Source organism: Polypterus senegalus, chromosome 2 (genome assembly GCF_016835505.1).
Source record: "Polypterus senegalus isolate Bchr_013 chromosome 2, ASM1683550v1, whole genome shotgun sequence".
NCBI lineage: Eukaryota > Metazoa > Chordata > Cladistia > Polypteriformes > Polypteridae > Polypterus > Polypterus senegalus.
In genome coordinates, this window is record NC_053155.1 from 32,112,489 (window position 1) to 32,130,579 (window position 18,091).

Consider the following 18,091-nt stretch of genomic DNA (forward strand, 5'->3'; position numbering starts at 1 on the left):
CACATTTCCACACATTTATTTTCCAAAATAGTAATGTTTGATAATTTGATTATGTATTTTAGAACATTAGTAAAATTCTGATGAGAACAAGCAATTTAGCCGAATAAAGCTCGCCAATCCACACCACATAATTTCTCCAAAACAATATCAAGTTGAGTTTTGTTAAGAAAAACGTTACATATTAGCATATAACCATCCATCCATCCATTATTCAACCTGCTATATCCTAACTACAGGGTCACAGGGGTCTGCTAGAGCCAATTCCAGCCAGCACAGGGTGCAAGGCAGGAAACAAACCCTGGGTAGGGCGCCAGCCCACCGCAGGGCACAAACACACACACATTACCACTGCACCACCGTGTCTCCTAGCATATAACATTTTTTGAAAATAAGGGAACAAGCCAGCAAAACAGGTCTGAGGTGACCCTTTTAATGTCAGTGAGGGAATATGAAAAAATGAAGTGTTTCAAATGAAAAGAAGACAGCTCTGCATGAGGCTGCACGGTTTCTTAGCGGACGTCTGTTCCATTCAGAAGCCTGGTCTTGAATGACCAACACTGGAGATGTCAGCTGGTTTTTCTTGTGCAGGAAGTGGAAGGGGCGCGACTTTGGTTTTAGCAGTTTTTTCCCCCTCCATTCTAAAGCAAATGGAAATCAGGTTATTGGTGGTGTCACATTTAAATCCTTCCCCATATTTAATGACACACCCAAATTCTTGTTAAATTGCCCAATCCTTATGCTTGTGATCATATCCACCTATAATAAATAGGTGTCTCTCTGTCCGTCAATCTCTGTGTCTGTCCAGCTGCTATATATATTGCACTTGTCATTTCAACACAAACATTAACTCTGCTTTTACAAATCCAATACCAAATGGCATTTATCAGAGACATATGCCTCGCATCTGTCATTCCAACAGATGGTGCGTCATAAACATTTGTAATAATGCATTTTATTACGCCATCTGCTGGAAATACAAATGCAATGCATTTTATTTCTACATGCATTACAAAATACATTCCAATACATCACATACTCTTTTATCGTAAGAGCATCCCTAATCTGCGATGGAGCGTTTGATCAGAAGAAAATATGAAGCTGGTTTTAAATTGTGGTGAAAGAAATTGGTAACTGCGCTGCTTCAACAAAAAAATTGATGAGTTTGAGAAACTGGTATGAGATTGGAGGAGGCATGAAAAAAAATGAAGTGTCGTATTTTTGAACGGGTGTATAATTTGAAGTCTGATTTTATGATCGATTTTTCGTGTTTCAAGACCCGACTTACAGTATACACAAGTATATACGGTACTCTTTTTGTATACCTTGGGTTACAAGCGTGTTCTTGAAAGTTGTCTTCAATTTCTGCGTGCCAAATTTTGGTTTTGTTGCCTGTGCTATTGATCTCCCAGTTTTGGACTTTTTTCCTACATCTTTTCTCCCAATCAGCTTCATTTAAAAACACTCTGGTCACTTAAAGCAGAATATAAGGGTTGTGGGAAGATGCTGAGTAGGCCTGTCTTGTAATGGACGTCTCCTTTATTAGGATTGTCATGCAGTACTGCAGGCCACAGCCAAAGAGTAAGTAAATCATATGACATAAACATGCAATCTGATTGGCTGTTCAGCAGAATTCCTAAATCGCAGAGCTCTGGAGCTGTACAGTTAGCCCGTACTCGGCTAATGGCCTATTCCAATTTAGCTGAATGAATGAGTGGGTCCTGCCCAGAACTGGTGCCCCCCATTCACAGTTGGTTCCTGCCTGGCATGTGATGGTTCTGGGATAGGATCTGACTCCCATATGCCTGAACTGGATCAACCCGGTTTGAGAATGTCATTTCCTTTAAAGGTTTCTGGGCTACCAAAGCCAATTCTAGCAACAGAACACCTGAGAGAGGAATCAACTCTGTGGTCCATACCAGTCCATCAGAAGCCATGTTCATACAGTGGACTTGCCTGCAATCGTTCACTCCAAAGCCATTTGGAGTTGTCATCTTGAGAATATTATGCTGTCTTTCCACAGTTTAAAGTATTTTTTTATGAAAATAGCACCCAGTAAGTCTAACTCCACACAGTGTGTCAGACAGAAGTTCTTTGACAGCAAAACTCAAATTCCCAGAGGACAGTTATTCATGCAGACTTATTATCATTAGTCATTTTGGTCATAATTCAAACCCTTTTTTAATTTATTTAATCACAAGATTGTTGTTGTCTGAGCCGATTGAGCAGAGCTGTTTCAAGTTCTCAGTTACTTTGAAGTGATATAGCTAATCAGCAGTAAATCTCCAATATTTGGCCGGTAGCAATTCCTCCTGACGACATGTTCATTACTCATACCTCCTTACCCTAATGATCTTACTAAATGGGGGTTTAGCTTTAATGGTTCCAATGTTTATCTTTCCCAAGGATATTAATTGCAAATTTTCCCTTCTCAGCTTTTAACGCCAAATCCATGCAATCAATATTTTCTTGTGCTGAGTTTGCAAAGCTCCCTCTGCTTTAACCATGAAGTGAAAATCACCATTCCTATGATGGGAAGTTCTGTTTTTGACCTACGGTATGGGCTCATCATAATACTATCCCTGTCTCATCCAGTGTTGGCCTTGGTCTTGTACCTCTTTCTGCTGTGAACTAATTAAACAAGTTCAGAAAGTGATTTAAACTTGTGCCAATTTTAACAAACTGATTTCAAATCCATGATGTCTGCTCCTGGTCACGGACAATCTGTCTGGAAGACCACAATATGCGAATGTGTCTCTCTAGTGTGGCTGTGAGTAACACCGGAGCACCACAGTGAACAGTCCTGTCGCCTTCTCTCTTCGCCCTGCATGCCTCAAATTATTCATTTAACACCAGGTCACGTGACTTGTGGATGTTCTCTGATGATTCTGCACATGGCGGCTTTACTGACAAGAAGGATGAGACCGAGTACAGGAGTCAGGTGGAGGACTTGGAGAATTGCCTGCAACTGAACATCAGCAAAACCAAGGAGCTGGTTACTGACGTTCAGCGCAGCAAAGAGCCTCTACACCTGATTGCTATTCAGTGAGTGGATATTGAGGTGGCGCAATGCTACAAGTATTTGGGGGTCCACATCAGTGACTGGCTGGACTGGACTCACAACACAGAGGATCTATAGAAGAATGGGCAGAGCAGACCCTTTTTTCTCAGTAGACTGTGTTCCTTTAATATGGTGTGATCCAATAAACTTCACAGAGTACAAAATAAATATTTGGGGAACGTCCCCGTATATTGTCGTCAGACAATAAGAAAAGAATTGATTCAGAGTCTTAGAAAAAAGCACAATGAACAAATTACTATTTTCAAAATGGCGGTTATATAGCAAGAAAAACATATGACAGGAAACGGTTGGCAAGGTGGTGACGTTGCAACAGGAACCGGAAACAACTTTTTTCTGAAGAGCCGGAAGTGAGGTGTTTTGTGGGTGCCGGAAGTGACGTCATCAAAGGTGGCCGGAAGTGACATCATCACGGCCATTTGAGGTATTAGATTTCTTCTTGTTTTCTGTTGATGAGAGAAAAGAGTTCAGGTAAGTACCTCGTGACAACCCTTTATCTTGCGGTGTTTTACTCACCTTTAGGCTCTTTGACTGCCTCCTAATCGCCCATGTGTGACAATGGGTAGAGACATCCTTTATATGTTGTATAACTCTGTGATGGCCAGTATGTGGAGTGGTGGGCCAGTAACTTAAATAAATCAACAGGCTGATTAAGAAGTCAGGCTAAGCTATGGGACACACTCTGGACCTTCTGGTGGTAGATAACGGATGGCTATTATGAACAATGCTGCACATGTTCTTTCTGACACACTAACACTGAAGTCTTTCAGGCAACAAATTACTCAGAAATGTTTCAAGAAACACGACTAGGGGTCCTTAATACCAACAGCAATCCCGCTGCATAAGGCCTCACTGGGAATGGGACGTTTCTTTTCTTTATTTTCAAATGTTTCTGCCTTTCTAGTCATTCTGGTGTGTGTTCAGATCATAGTGTGTTTGTCTATCTATCTATCTATCTATCTATCTATCTATCTATCTATCAACAAAAAGACAGAATTTTATAACCTAAGCCTATCCTTCACTCCTAATAAAAATGTACTTAATGTCCATGCCCATCTTTCCCACCTCACAAACACAACCCCACTCCTGCTCCAGGTACTTCAATTTATTCTTATTTCCTGCATTGTGCCAATTGATGGAATGGTGGCCCTGAACTGGTCCGGCATGAGGGTACGCCTTGTGACGATCTATCATTCTCTGCACTAGGTTTGGTTCCTGCTGGTGTCATCTCTAACCCTTCAGGATCCTGAATTCAAATTAATATGTTCAGTAAATAGATACTTGGTGTTGAACTCATCCTTGTATTTAGCAGTGTCGATCTTCCCCAAGTGGTTCTATCGATAAGCTACATTTATGATGTTAAGATCTTTGGAAAAGTATTTGATCACTCTGGTAGGGTCTGCATAACTTAGTGCATATTACAGCCACAGTAGTTTTCCGCCTTCCTCATTAATTCATTCATTTTGTAAATTGTGTAAGCCTTTAAGACAGAAGACAATTGAGGCTATTCATTCAGACTTGCTCCTAGAAATCAACCCTGACCTAACATATTTGAGATATGAGACAAAATCCAGAGTACCGTGAGAAAGCCCATAAAGACCTAAGGAGAACATACAACTCCCCAAATGCAGAGACTAGATACTGCCTCACAACTCCAGCTAAGTTAAGAATCATGCCACCAAGTGGGACCTCAATTCCATACACTATATGGCCAAACGTTTGTGGGCACCTGACCGTCACACCTATATGAGGTTGAATGGGACATCCCATTCCTAACCATGTCCCATTATATCAGCCTGTGCCCAGTTGCCCATTCAGCCAAAAAGAGTCCTTGTGAGGTAAAGTGCTGATGTTGGAGAAGAGGAGCTGGCTTGCTATCAACATTCCAGTTCATCTCAAAAGTGTTCAAAAGGGTTGTGGTCAGGGCTCTGTGTAGGCCTCTAGAGTTCCTCCATGTTTTTATAGAGCTGGCTTTGTACACATACTGGAACAGAAAAGGGCATACAAAGATGGAAGAGCACAGTTGTCTAAAATATTTGGTCTGCTGTAGCATTAACAGTGTTCTTCACTGGAAAGAAAGGGATGAGCCAAAACTCTGAAAAATAGCTGTAACCCTTTATCCCTGCTCCGCCAAATTTTACATTAGGCACAATGCAGTCCAGAAGGTGGCATTCTCTTGGCATCCGTCAAACTCAGATTCACCCATCAGACTGCCCGATAGTGAAATGTGATTCACAAAACAGGTTTCTACTGCATGACAGTCCAATGGCGGTGTGCTGTACACCACTCCAGCTGACTGGGCATTGTGCAAGGTGAGCTTAGGTTTGTATGCAGCTGTTTAGCCATGGAAATCGATTTCATGAAGTTCCTGATGCACAATTCTTGTGTTGATGTTGCTTCCATAAGCAGTTTGGGACTCTGCTTTGAGTGATAGGACAGTGAATAGGAGATTTTTACACGGTACACACTTCAGCACTCAATAGCCCCACTCTGTGAGTTTACATGGTCTACCATTCGTGGCTGGACTGTTCCTCCTCACCGCTCCCATTTCATAATGTGCTTCGGCAGTTAACGTCACTCTCTTGTGAGTTTGTGTGGCCTATCACTTTGTGGCTGAGCTGTTGTTATTTTGAGACTCTTCTCGCATCACAATGAAAGTGTTTATAATACAGTTGACCAGGGCCGATCAAGCAAAGCATACATTTCAGGTATTCACATTGGCCAAGGGGGGGTATTCTATGACAGTGGCGTGTTTAAAGTCGTTGAGCTCTTCAGTACGACCCATTCTACTGCCAATGGAAACTGTATGGCTATGTGCTGATTTTATGTGCCTGTTAACAGCAAAACACCTGAACTAATGTGGAGGGGCGTCCACATACATTTGGCCATACAGTGTATTTTGCACAAATTCTAGTCCTTAATGCTGAAAAGCCACTGCCTTTGACAACTTGTGGAGTCCAACCACTAACCAGTTAGGGCTTTTATGATGGCAGACGTAAGGTAGTGTGAAATGATTAGGCAGACACAAAAAGAGGTTTGGGGTCAGCCACCCATATACGTGAATCAGGCTGCCAAAATGAAAGATTGGTTCCAAATGACGACTTCAGTCCAACAATAGAGCGACAATAATAGGCAAACATGGCGGTTTTAAAGGTGGACAGGGGAAGTGATGTCATCGGGGCAGGAACCGGCAGTGTCATCACCGGGACTGGAACCAGAAGTGATGTCCTCGAGTCCAGGCAAAATTTCCCATGGTTGGTCTGCTGATGAAAAAGAGGAAGGATCAGTGCAGTCTGCCAACCCATGTGAGCCCCTCAGCTGCCTCCCATGTGCACGTGTGTGACAGTAGCTACTAAATTGGCCACTCAATACCCTTTGTGGCCTGCAGAGGGCACTCCTGCCACCCAAACCCGGTACAGACAGACACAGGACACAAGTTCAGCACACGTTTTTCTTTTTCCTCGTGGGAAATGCCTTCCCCCATTTCTCACTGACCCAGCACAGTTAAAGCAAAAGCATGACACTGCACTAAACACTCTTCTCTTCTTCTTTCTTTCTCTTTCTCACTCTTTCTATTTCTTCGCCTCCACTCCTCCTCCAGAAAGCTTTGTCTACCTCCTCCCGACTCTGGCTCTTGGAGTAGTGGCGGCAGGCTTCTTTGATAGGGCACCCGGAAGTGATCCAGGTGCTCGACTACCTTCTTCCTGGCAGCACTTCTAGGTATTGTGGAAATGGTGCCACACAGGGCTCAGCCGTTCCTGCAGTGCCCCATGGTGGCGTCCACGGAAGCCAGCAGGGCTACTCCAAACTCCACCTGCCCAGGAACCCTGTGGGAATCTGAGGCACCGCTGCAACCCAGGGAGGCTGCCCTCTAGTGTTCTGGAGGAGGTAATGTCCTGAATATGCTCTCTCTCATGGTCCCCTGGGCAAGGGCCCCAGCCGCACACCACACCTTACTTAGACAATAAAGTGCTTTGAGAGCTTTGACTGTAGTTCAAATACCATATTGAATTCTGCCTTGACAGTCTCTGAGCTTCTCTGAAGCAGGATTTTAAAAACTGTTCACTTAGCAGCTGCCGGCAACTTTGACCTGCTGCAGAAACCTTTCATCAGGCCTTGTTTGTGTGTCTTCCTATAGGATGTCAAGGGACCAGCACAACATGGCGCATTACGCTCTGAAGTGGTTTATGCTGCTCTGTGCTTTCAGCTTTCTTAGTTCTGATTTACCAGCACAACATTGGAGTTCAAATGGAATTTGAGTGTTGTGAATTAAGCTCTTATCGGCAAATTGTTCCCATTTACGGGATCATCAAAAACGTCGCAGTGCAGTTAATTCTCTAGCTAATGAGAGAGCCTTGGCAGAGTAGGTGCTTTGCATTCAAAGTGCTTAACTTTCTAAATATATAGAAGCAAAATGGACAAGTCCTACACACAGGTGCAAACGTACAAGTGAAGTAGGTGGGCCTCAAAGCCTGAGCCTGGTCACTGTCTGCTGTCTGAATGAGTCCTTCCAGTGTCTGCTTGAATTTTCTTCCATTTTCATTCACATTTTAAAAACTGTTTGATTTGGCTACTTGGCTACTTCAGATTTCTTTCGAGAGAGGTGGGTACATTTATGAGCAGGGCATCGCATTCAGGGTCCATACCTGTCTTGAGCTCGCTGTTTCTAGGAAATAACCGTCTGAAAAATGATTAATCCACTTCAGGGTTGTGGGGTACCTGAGGCTGTCCCAACAGCATTGGTCACAAGGCAGGAGCTGACCCTGCGCAGGATGCCAGTCCACTGCAGGGATCTTTAAAAGAAATACATTAGATGGGCATAAGATACTGTGTAATAAAAAAATGAGTATGAGACATAGGAACCAAATGTTGGCTTTGAAAAAAAAAAAGTTCAGATTATTAATTATGTTTTTACTTTCAGTAAGTTGATTTTTGACAGTATATTTAATTGTGAGACTGGCAACGGAAACTGCTAAGTACACAGATGAGCTTTCCCACTAGGTGACAGGCTGTGATGCCAGCACTGACTGGGTGACCTTTAACTTGAATGTAATCAGCTGTTTTGTAAATCGAGGTGTTTACCACCATAAATAACATTCAAAATGTTTAAGACTGAGTTGTAATCAAATATTGTGCATATCCGTTACAGTTATTACAATCAATAACAGGCTGGATCTGTTTGACAAATGCATTTCTCATTTTTCTTTGCATATTAAAAGAAGAAAATGACATGAATGAGGGATGCCTTTCAGAATACCATTTCATGCCAATTATACAGTATGTGTGATATGCGGCACATCACACCTCGGTGTGTTCATCTTCTATTCTGGCATATTTATGAAGCTGCCTGCTGGTTGAGGAAGATTCGTAGGAAACGCATTGATTCATACTCTCGGTCCATCAAATCTTTGGCGTCTGCTGTTGTCACCCCTTCTTTGCTTTTTCGTCAGCCCCAAAGAAGGAGAAGAGGTGGTGGTGGAGTAGATTTCATCTTGCAGGCTGTCCTGCTGCTATTGCTGTATGCTAGGGTGGTCCAAACAAAAAAAAAAAAAACTAACAGATTCAAGCTAGTTTAATTCTTTATCATATTTATAACAAATGCAACATTTAGAGGTCCCTCCATTTGGCAGTTTCTATGTCATCTGAACTGCACGGCATACAACTGTTTCACACTTGTAGATTGTGGCCGAGTGCAGGAATGACAGGCGAGTCGATTAATAGTTGAGGTGCCAACCAACCAAGTCAGTCAGTCAGTCAGTCAGTCATTATCCAACCCACTATATCCTAACACAGGGTGATGGGGGTCTGCTGGAGCCAATCCCAGTTAGCACAGGGTGCAAGGCAGGAACAAATCCCAGACAGGGCGCCAGCCCACCGCAGGGCACACATGCACACACACACACACCAAGCACACACTAGGGACAATTTAGGATCGTCACTGCGCCTAACCTGCATGTCTTTGGACTGTGGGAGGAAACCAACCGAGTCATCCCATTTAATAATATGCCAAAAACAAAAGAAACTGATGCCCGTCTTTGTGGATTATATCCAGGCTAGGGTTCGGCAAAATAAATAAAAGATTTGTTAGTTAAATAAGAAAGGAAGCAAATGAAGGTTTCCTTGCACTCCTGGAGCTCCATCTCGCAGGTTGTCTGTCAGCTAAGTGACACCGTCGGGTCTCTTAGAGATGACGTACCAGAAGGAGTGGAGTCAAATGCCCTCATTGGGTGGCTTTTGCGCAGCTGCAAGGAAAAAAAGAAGAGAATGCCATTAGCAATAGCGCCCTTTCCTGTCTCGGCGGGTTGTTACATATCTTGGAGGAGCTTGGGAGGAGATCCTCAGATGCACATGCATACAATACAATACAATACAATTTATTTTTGTAATAGCCCAAAATCACACAAGGAGTGCCACAATGGGCTGTAACGGGCCCTGCCTTTTGACAGCCGTCCAGCCTTGACTCTCTAAGAAGACAAGGAAAAGCTCCCAAAAAATTATGGAAGAATCCTTGGGAAAGGCAGTTCAAAGAGAGACCCCTGTCCAGGTAGGTTGGGCGTGCAGTGGGTGTCACTAAAAGGGGTGATAACAATACAATACACAGAACAGAGCACAAATAACCCACAATGCAATATAAGAGTGCAATAAAAATATTGCAAGTATAGAGCAGAATCCAACAGTAGATAATATCACAGAATATGATTTGGATTTGTTCAGAGTCCTGCAGACCTCAGCCATCAAGCTGCCTCCCCATATTGGCCATTCCACAACTGAGTCAGCGCTGGGCCAGACAATCTGATGAAAGGACTCCTCTACTTGACGGATTCTTGTGATTCTCCATCAGGGATGATTATACCTTAGGCAGGCAGAACAACTTGGCAGGTGGGCAGTGACACCAAGTGCGACATTTGAGTACCGAGAAGAGAAACAGAACAGGTGAGAGTTAGTATCAAATTCTAACTATCATATTACTTATGCTTTAGTGCTAATGACTAACAACAGATATGCATTCTGCACAGTTAATCAGCATGACAAGGTCTGCAACATTACCACTGTCTTGGATGTAGTTGAAAAATGCTTGCAATGTTTTGCAAATTGTTACCAGCTGAAGACTGAACTGTTTCTGTTCATCATCCTTTATATCTCATTGTACTTCTCAATGAGACTTATTCCTCTTTCAGTGGCATCATTTACTACCATCATGCGTGCTGACAGTTCACAAAATTCGCAAAGTTCACAGTCCTGGTGGTTTCTTTCCAGAAGGACATCAAAGAAGGTTGCTGGTCTTTTTGTTACCAGATCTTTCAGCTTCAGCTGTTCAGATTCATTTGTCATCTTAAGGACATCAAGGAATGTCTGGTAAGAGTGGCTGCTGCAGGCTTGGCTTCATCTTTTCATTTGTTTCTGTAATCAAAAAGGGCTACGCCTGTCAAATATTCAAACAAAAATCAGAGGTGCCCTGGAAATGCTGCATATGCATTACCAGCAACAGCCTGCTTTGGCTAAGTTTTAAGAACCGATAAAAATTTGATGCCATTGAGAGGAGCTCGGATTGCAAATGGTGCTTTGTTCCACTGTCTGACAAAATAAATAAGGTTGAGCAAAATCTGTGAGAATCTTGGAAGCACTTGCAGTCATCCTGAACTTCCTTAGAAAGGAAGGTTTTCAACGCAGAACTGCCTTTTGCTCTCCACCTGGCGAGATGTGTCACACCTGGAGCTCGAAATGACTCACTGCCTTTGTGTAAGCCAAGAAAAACAAAAGAGACAAACGTAGACATTCCTGTTAATCGTCACTTGGCTGCTGGTTAAGTAGTCAAGCATTTCACGTCACAGTTCACATATTACTGGGTCCTCAAACAGGGCATCAGTAGCTGCAGCCTATCCATCTTGATTTACTGATGGCCGTTCTTTTTGAAATCTCTTGAACGGCACAGTTGATGGGCCTTCTGTTTGATAGAAGAAGATGTTTGACAGCACTGCTTACTTCCAGGATGTGATGATGGTATGCAGTCCAGGCCATCCTGGTAGAGTTCTGTATTCCTCTACTTTGCCCTTTTGTGTTATTAATGTGTAGCCTTTGTCAGAATGCCTCAAATCTCACAGACTTACCACTGTTTACAAGGTATTGTACTTTATAACTTCTCCCCACCTTACCTTCTACATTTATAACCTCAGGCAATTAGATGTAGTAAAAGACAAGCAGGAGTTAAGTTACACTTTAAATAATGTATTATTGATAATATTCATAAATATTAACAATAAGTAAAGTACAAGTGAATATTGGCAACCATAAAACCTGATAAATGCTGATGTGTAGTTTCAAGTGGCACACAGACTTGTTTGTTAATTTAAATGTTCTCATTGGTGGTCAGCTTTCTTCAGCACAGGCCGCATGCCTGTCTCAATATGGCTGCCGAGCTGTGCTCTTCATTGTGCTGAGAGATGGTGTGAGAGATGCTCCTTCATGATGATAATGTAAGAGAGAGAGATAGGGAGAAGCACATTTATAAACTCTCTGTCCAAACCCTACAGCCAATAGGGTGTCGTGATACTTACTCTGATTTTAAACCAAACAGACAACTTTAGACCAATAGAATTTTGCTACGACACAATGGTTTAGTACCGGTCCCCAACACCATTTGTTAAGGTGAAGCTTGCCAGGTAGGTAGTTGACCTCCATGCGAGGATTGATTAATAACTAAATTAACTGCACTTACACCATCATTTTAGTAAGCAATACATCAAGTAGGCTCATGGCATCACTCCTCTATCCACGTACCTAAAAGCCATACGATATGGAGGATTGGCCCAGGAACAGTACCATATCATTATTTTCTTTGGGCCTCCCTGGCCAAGTACCCAAGTGAGCCTCCCTGGCTGTGTATCCGATTAGGCCTCCCTGTCCGCGTACCTAAGAGAGCCTCCCTGGCTGTGTTTTAAGGGAATCTTGAAACGATTAGTAGACTGGTTTTAGGTTCTTCCCCTGACCCGGTTATAAAATTACATACAATAAGACATGTTCAGTCAATCTAGATTTTCTTAATCTGTTAGTATCTTGTTAGGTAGCTTACCATGAATTAAAATTTTCACTTTTTCTTCTCTATATCAGAAAGTTTTCAAATTGTGAACCAACTTCATATGCAAAAAAACTCTTCCCAGAATGAAATGGAGTTTTGCCAAGCAGTACTTCTACGAGGAGCCACACATCCCAGGAAAGAACCATAAAATGCCATTAAAGAACTATTGTTTTTAAGAGTTTAGGTAACAGTCATGACCAGACACTTTCAAACATTTCAGTGTAGACTGTAAATAAGCTATAAATAAAACAAAAAAATCATACTTACTCATAGAATATTCTGGAATCTCCACCTTGGTATTAGAATGTTTTCTCTTTTGCTTTTTTTATTTACTACCCACTTGGCCCAGTGTTTCATAACGTTTTCTTTTTCATGACCCAGTCTTTCCCTTCTTTGTGTTTCCAAGGGATCCCCTTGAAGAATCGCTAGCAACTGTCATAGCGGGGGTGTGGTCCCCCATGGAGAATCACCGGCGACTGTCATAACTTCCCTCTCAGACAATCGCTGCCGACAGACATTAGCAGATCAATGTCAACTGCTTTAAGAACCCGTGGCGACCCATAGAGAGACACTACACAAGCCATACGTGACCCTTACCAATAAATTACAACGGTGAGTCCCCATCCTGTGCACCCCAAAGGAGGCTTACGAAACTATGACTACACCGGTTACAAACTCAGTGCTAAAGTATGTATACTAATATTACAAATAACATGTTTAGAATGGAGCGACCTCTAAATGTTTCACAGTCAGGACACACTTTCACAGGGCTGCAGGCTATCCTTAATGGATGAAAATAAGCCTTGTGGAGGAATGATTTGACAAACGCTTTGCTTTGGTTTGTGGCCACCATTCTGTATCCTGTACATAGTGAACTGTGTTCTGCTTTTCTGTTGTGATTGGAACAATTCATTTGACAAGTTTTATGACACAAACATGGCTAGCTAGACAAACTTTGCTGATATTTGGGATTTTACACTAGCTATATGCACTTGGTAGTGGGCATATGGAGCTGTACAATATGCCAGAAAGAGCTAAAAACTCTGAAATGCCCATTTGTTTGATCAGTTATGAATGTACTTATATAATCATCAGTTAAACAGATTAGTTAATTATATTGCAGGCATAAAACACACACACACACACACGTATATATATTGTATTGTGACGGACGACCACACCCATTACCTGGCCGGTACACCATATTGATGGAAGGACCAGGGAAGAGGGCATCTGCAAGGTACTACCTTCCCCGTGACATTAGGAGGCAGCCCTACTGGGCAGCTGTGGCACCACAGATTCCCGCACGGCACACTGGGAGTTGGAGTTTGGCACAGCCCTGTTGGGTTCTGTGGGGGCCACGAGAGGGAGCAGCAGAGCCCTACTTCGGGCTTTCACCACACCCGGAAGTGATTCCAGGTCTGATTATTGAGCCACCTGGAACAATCTTAGGCCCAGCTTAAAAGGAGCCACCTCACTCCATTCAGAGAGCCAGAGTTGGGAGGAAGAGGGATGACACTTGCCTGTTGAGGAGTTGAGACCAAGGAAGAAACGGAAGGAAAGAGAAAAGGAAGTACTGTATTTCTGAGCTCTGTTGTGATTGATTGGTGATACTGGTAAATGACTGAAAAATGTTTCCCATGGAATGAAAGCCTTCTATTTTAGGTACAAATATATATATATACTGTATATATGTATGTATGTATGTATATATATATATATATATATATATATATATATATATATACACAGTATATACAGTAATACCTTGGTATACGTGCGCCTTGGAATAAGTCCAACTTGGTATACATCCTGTTTGGACATGAAAAATTTTGCTTGGTATACGACCTTTGTCTGGAATACGACTCACGTGCTACCCTTGTTTACCTCTCTCTCGAGACAAAGCCACGACTGCACACGAGCGTCAGTACGGCAGTTTCTAGCATTCAGTGAACAACCCGCGTGCTACCTATTGTATATGATTGTTCAATGATGCTTTTGTCCATTGCTTTATGTTCATCTTTTGAGACGTACGACTGCTGAAGGGAGGGATGGGGTTTAGAAGGCACGCTGTATGGAGAGTTGGTTAAAGATGATTCAAAATAAACAGCATTCGAAACGTTATTCTGAGTGTGTCGCTACTTCAATCTAGAGAACACTACACTACCCTTGTTTAACTCTCTCGAGACAAAGCCACGACAGCCCACGAGTGTCAGTACGGCAGTTTCTAGCATTCAGTGAACAACCCGCACTATAACTCTGTGAATTTTCATGTGATTTTCTGTTTTTTTGCGTAAATTTGAATTGATTGTTGAAAAGTAGGAAGGTGGCATGCGTATCCGGGACTTGGCTGCTGCATACCGTATGTCAAAAAAGACGGTATCTACGATTGTGAAAAAAAAAAAAACGTTATTAAAAAGTAAAGTGAGGTTAAATTTTCATTTATTTTATCTAAGCGCTTTTGTATTTATGTATTGTAGTATTAAGCAGTGTTTAAATTATTTTATACAACCCCATCAATGTATAATATGCCAATAACAATAGGATTTTTTTTCATGGGAACAGATTAATCATTTTCCCTTTATTTTTAATGAAAAAAAATTGTTTGGTATATGTCCTGTTTGGTATAAGTCAAAGGATCTGGAACAGGTCCGAGGTACCACTATATATATATATATATATATATATATATATATATATATATATATATATATATATATATATATATATATATATAAATGTGCCTTGTGTTGGCTGGGATTGGCTCCAGCAGACCCCCGTGACCCTGTATTCGGATTCAGCGGGTTGGAAAATGGATGGATATATATATATATATGGATGATTGGCAGCACCATTAAGGCGATTTAGTCATTCACATAGGGTGCAGATCATAAGTTGGGACCCAGCCAGACTGGTTAGCTACCGAACAGTTAGTTAGCGCACTAATAAGCTTGGCCTTGGGCTCAAAATAACAGCACCAGCACTAGATATATGCAAATATATAATCTAACATATTTAATGTATCCAGATCCACTTTCCAAGAACTAGGAGTCCCAAAGCACTAAAAAGTCCATTTACATTTACAAAACATTTCCAATAAATACCCACTAGGGGAATTAACCATTAAAGCCCCAGCTACATAGGAGGCCTAATACTTTATGTTTATAAAATAAAACGTTTTATTGTCACAAAATGCTCTGTTACACTAACAGAGCCCTGAAGAGCACAAAAATCACAAATGCATTGCCAGCAAAGACAATCCATTGTGAACAAAGTCCCAATATAAGCATCCAAAGAGGACTCAAAAGACAGAGCAAATGGGTCAAAACTTCAATGAATCACAATAAGCACAACAACAGTACAATAACTCGCCAAAACCTCACAACTGCTTTCAAAATGAACTGCCAGGACCTGTGGGAAAGCTGCCTGATTTATAGGACAGCAGGCGGTTCCTGGCCATGATTGGCAGGTGGCCCCGCCTCTCTGAGAACCACCCACAAAACACATGGAACATAACACAGTTGGTGAAAACACAGTAGATCATTAACAAAGGCAATATTAACATAAAGAAATGGCTCAACAAAGAACACAAGGACATAAAACAAGAGTTTGAACCCCCGGCCAGAGCAGGATATATAACACAGTATCAATAGATAAAACACTGTATAAAATGGGCTTAATGGCACAATGGTAACATCTGCCTATTTTGATCACATTGTCACTTGCAAACCTCTATTCACCTGATATGCCTTACATATGCAGGGCCGTCTTAACAGCGTCATAAGTCCCCGGGCAAAGTAGAGTACTGGGGCCCCTGTTTTGATAGCAAAACAGAAACATATATAGGTAACAGAAAAAACGTGTGTCCCCCCTGGGCAACTGCCCAGCATGCCCATGCATTAAGAAGGCCCTGCCCGTATGTCACCCTTTTATAGTCAGCCTCAGGTGCTGTGACAAAGGAACATTGACTGTTCCAGCGGTCTGTCTATTTAAGTTTATACAGAGACTTCAGTCCTTTGTTGGTTGTAATGTTTTCTTTTCAGCTGCTCAAAAAATTACATTTTAATGTTATATAGGAGCTTGCTGTGTGCACTTGAAGTACGAAAAATCTTTAATTGGAATGAAGAAGGGCTGCTGCGCTGTTAGCGAGCATGACTGTTACATAGCAGTTAGCATTGTTTGTTCAGACTCAAATGCCATCTTGGTCACCATCTGCCTGGCGCTCGCACGTTCTCCACGTGTTCTTCAGGTCTTCCAGCTTTCTCCCGTATTCTGAAGAGATGCAGGTTAGGTTGTCCTGTCTCCAGAGTAGTTTAATTAGAGTCTTTAAATTAACAGTGTGGGTTTGTTCTTAGGTGGGTAGTGCCTCGCAGTTAGGAGACTCGGGTTCGCTTCCCGCGTCCTTCCTGTGTGGACTTTGCATGTTCTCCCCGTGTCTGCGTGGGTTTCCTCCCACAGTCCAAAGACATGCAGGTTGGTGATTTTTAATTGTCCCTAGTGTGTGCTTGGTGTGTGTGTGTGCCCTGTGGTGGGCTGGTGCCCTGCCCGGGGTTTGTTTCCTGCCTTTGCCCTGTGTTGGCTGGGATTGGCTCCAGCAGACCCCCGTGACCCTTTAGTTAGGATATAGCGGGTTGGGTAATGGATGGATGAATGGTTTGTGCTTAAATGTGCTTTCCAGGCATCGGGACCAGAGCTGCCTCCTAAGGCAAAGTGGTGGCTCTGAGGCTAGGGATCTGCACTGCAATCAGAAGGTTGCTGGTTCGAATCCCGTAAATGCTAAAAAGGGACTCAGCTCTTTTGGGCTCTTGAGCAAGGCCCTTAACCTACAATTGCTGAGCGCTTTGAGTAGTGAGAAAAGCGCTATGTAAATGCAAGAATTATTATTATTAATAATTATTTATTATTATTACTTTGTGTTTGATGCTTCTAAGATTGACTCTGTCTCACTGCTGTCCTGTTCTGATGCTGTCAGGATGTTTTTGTTTCCTGGAAAAATTAGTGGACAAGTGATGTAATAAACTCACAAAATGGCATGTAATTCAGACTGGGGACGCTTCCTCGGGCACAAGAAAACCATCGCATTTTGCAGTGCTAATGTGGATTCACTCAACTGCTAGGAAATGATGTCATCGTGTCAGGCCTTTGGCTATTTTGGAAAAGGAAACCATGCACTTGGACTTTAGGACCCCCACACATGGCTGGAGGTCACTCTGCCACTTCATCCGCCAAAACATTTCCCTCTCGTGGCGGCTCGCTTAAAACGCCCGTTTCCAGGAAGCCTGTTTGAATCTTTTGCGAATGTATGGCCTGCACCATATGTGGACAGTTACCAGCGCTTGCTTTTTGACTCACGTCTTCGCCTCAGCGCTTTTAACAACTGGCAGCTCATTCCAGCATTTCTAGAATGTCATTTTCCTGCCAAGGTAAACACCACTGACCCTGCTTGGGATGCAAATGAATTTCAGCTGTCCGCCCGACACTTGTGGGAATAGATGTTTTATGGACGGTGGATTTTTTTTGGCATTTATACTTTTTAATGATTCTCTATGGCTGACTGCCTCCCTGCTCATTCTGTTGCTGGGGGAAGTCATGGCTTACCTCAAGTACTTCCACTTCTGACTCGACTGTGTGTGTTTTCATTTTCACCACACTTGCTTGTAGATGCTGACATAATTATAACAGCCGTCTATTCAGGATCGCCAATGACTGATCTCCGTTTTACAATTTGTAGGAAGTGGACATGTTTTTTTGTAAATTCCAGTCTTGTGGCCAAAACTCTGATGGCCTTTTCTGGTTGACTTGTGCATAATATATACAGTTTTAATATGTAATTTCTTTAAAACCACTAGGATATGCCGTGAGCTGATGCTGTTCTGGTAATAAATAAATAAAAACAACAAGAGAGGCTCACTATAGCAAATCTTCATTGATTTGGATGC

At 42.4% G+C, this 18,091-nt stretch overlaps 1 protein-coding gene across 2 annotated transcripts in view; it reads left to right on the forward strand.

Annotated features, from left to right (window-relative positions):
- Positions 1-18,091, forward strand: part of LOC120522845 (E3 ubiquitin-protein ligase SH3RF3-like) — a 649,404-nt gene that overhangs the window by 236,645 nt on the left and 394,668 nt on the right. The gene's annotated exons all lie outside the window — the stretch shown is intronic.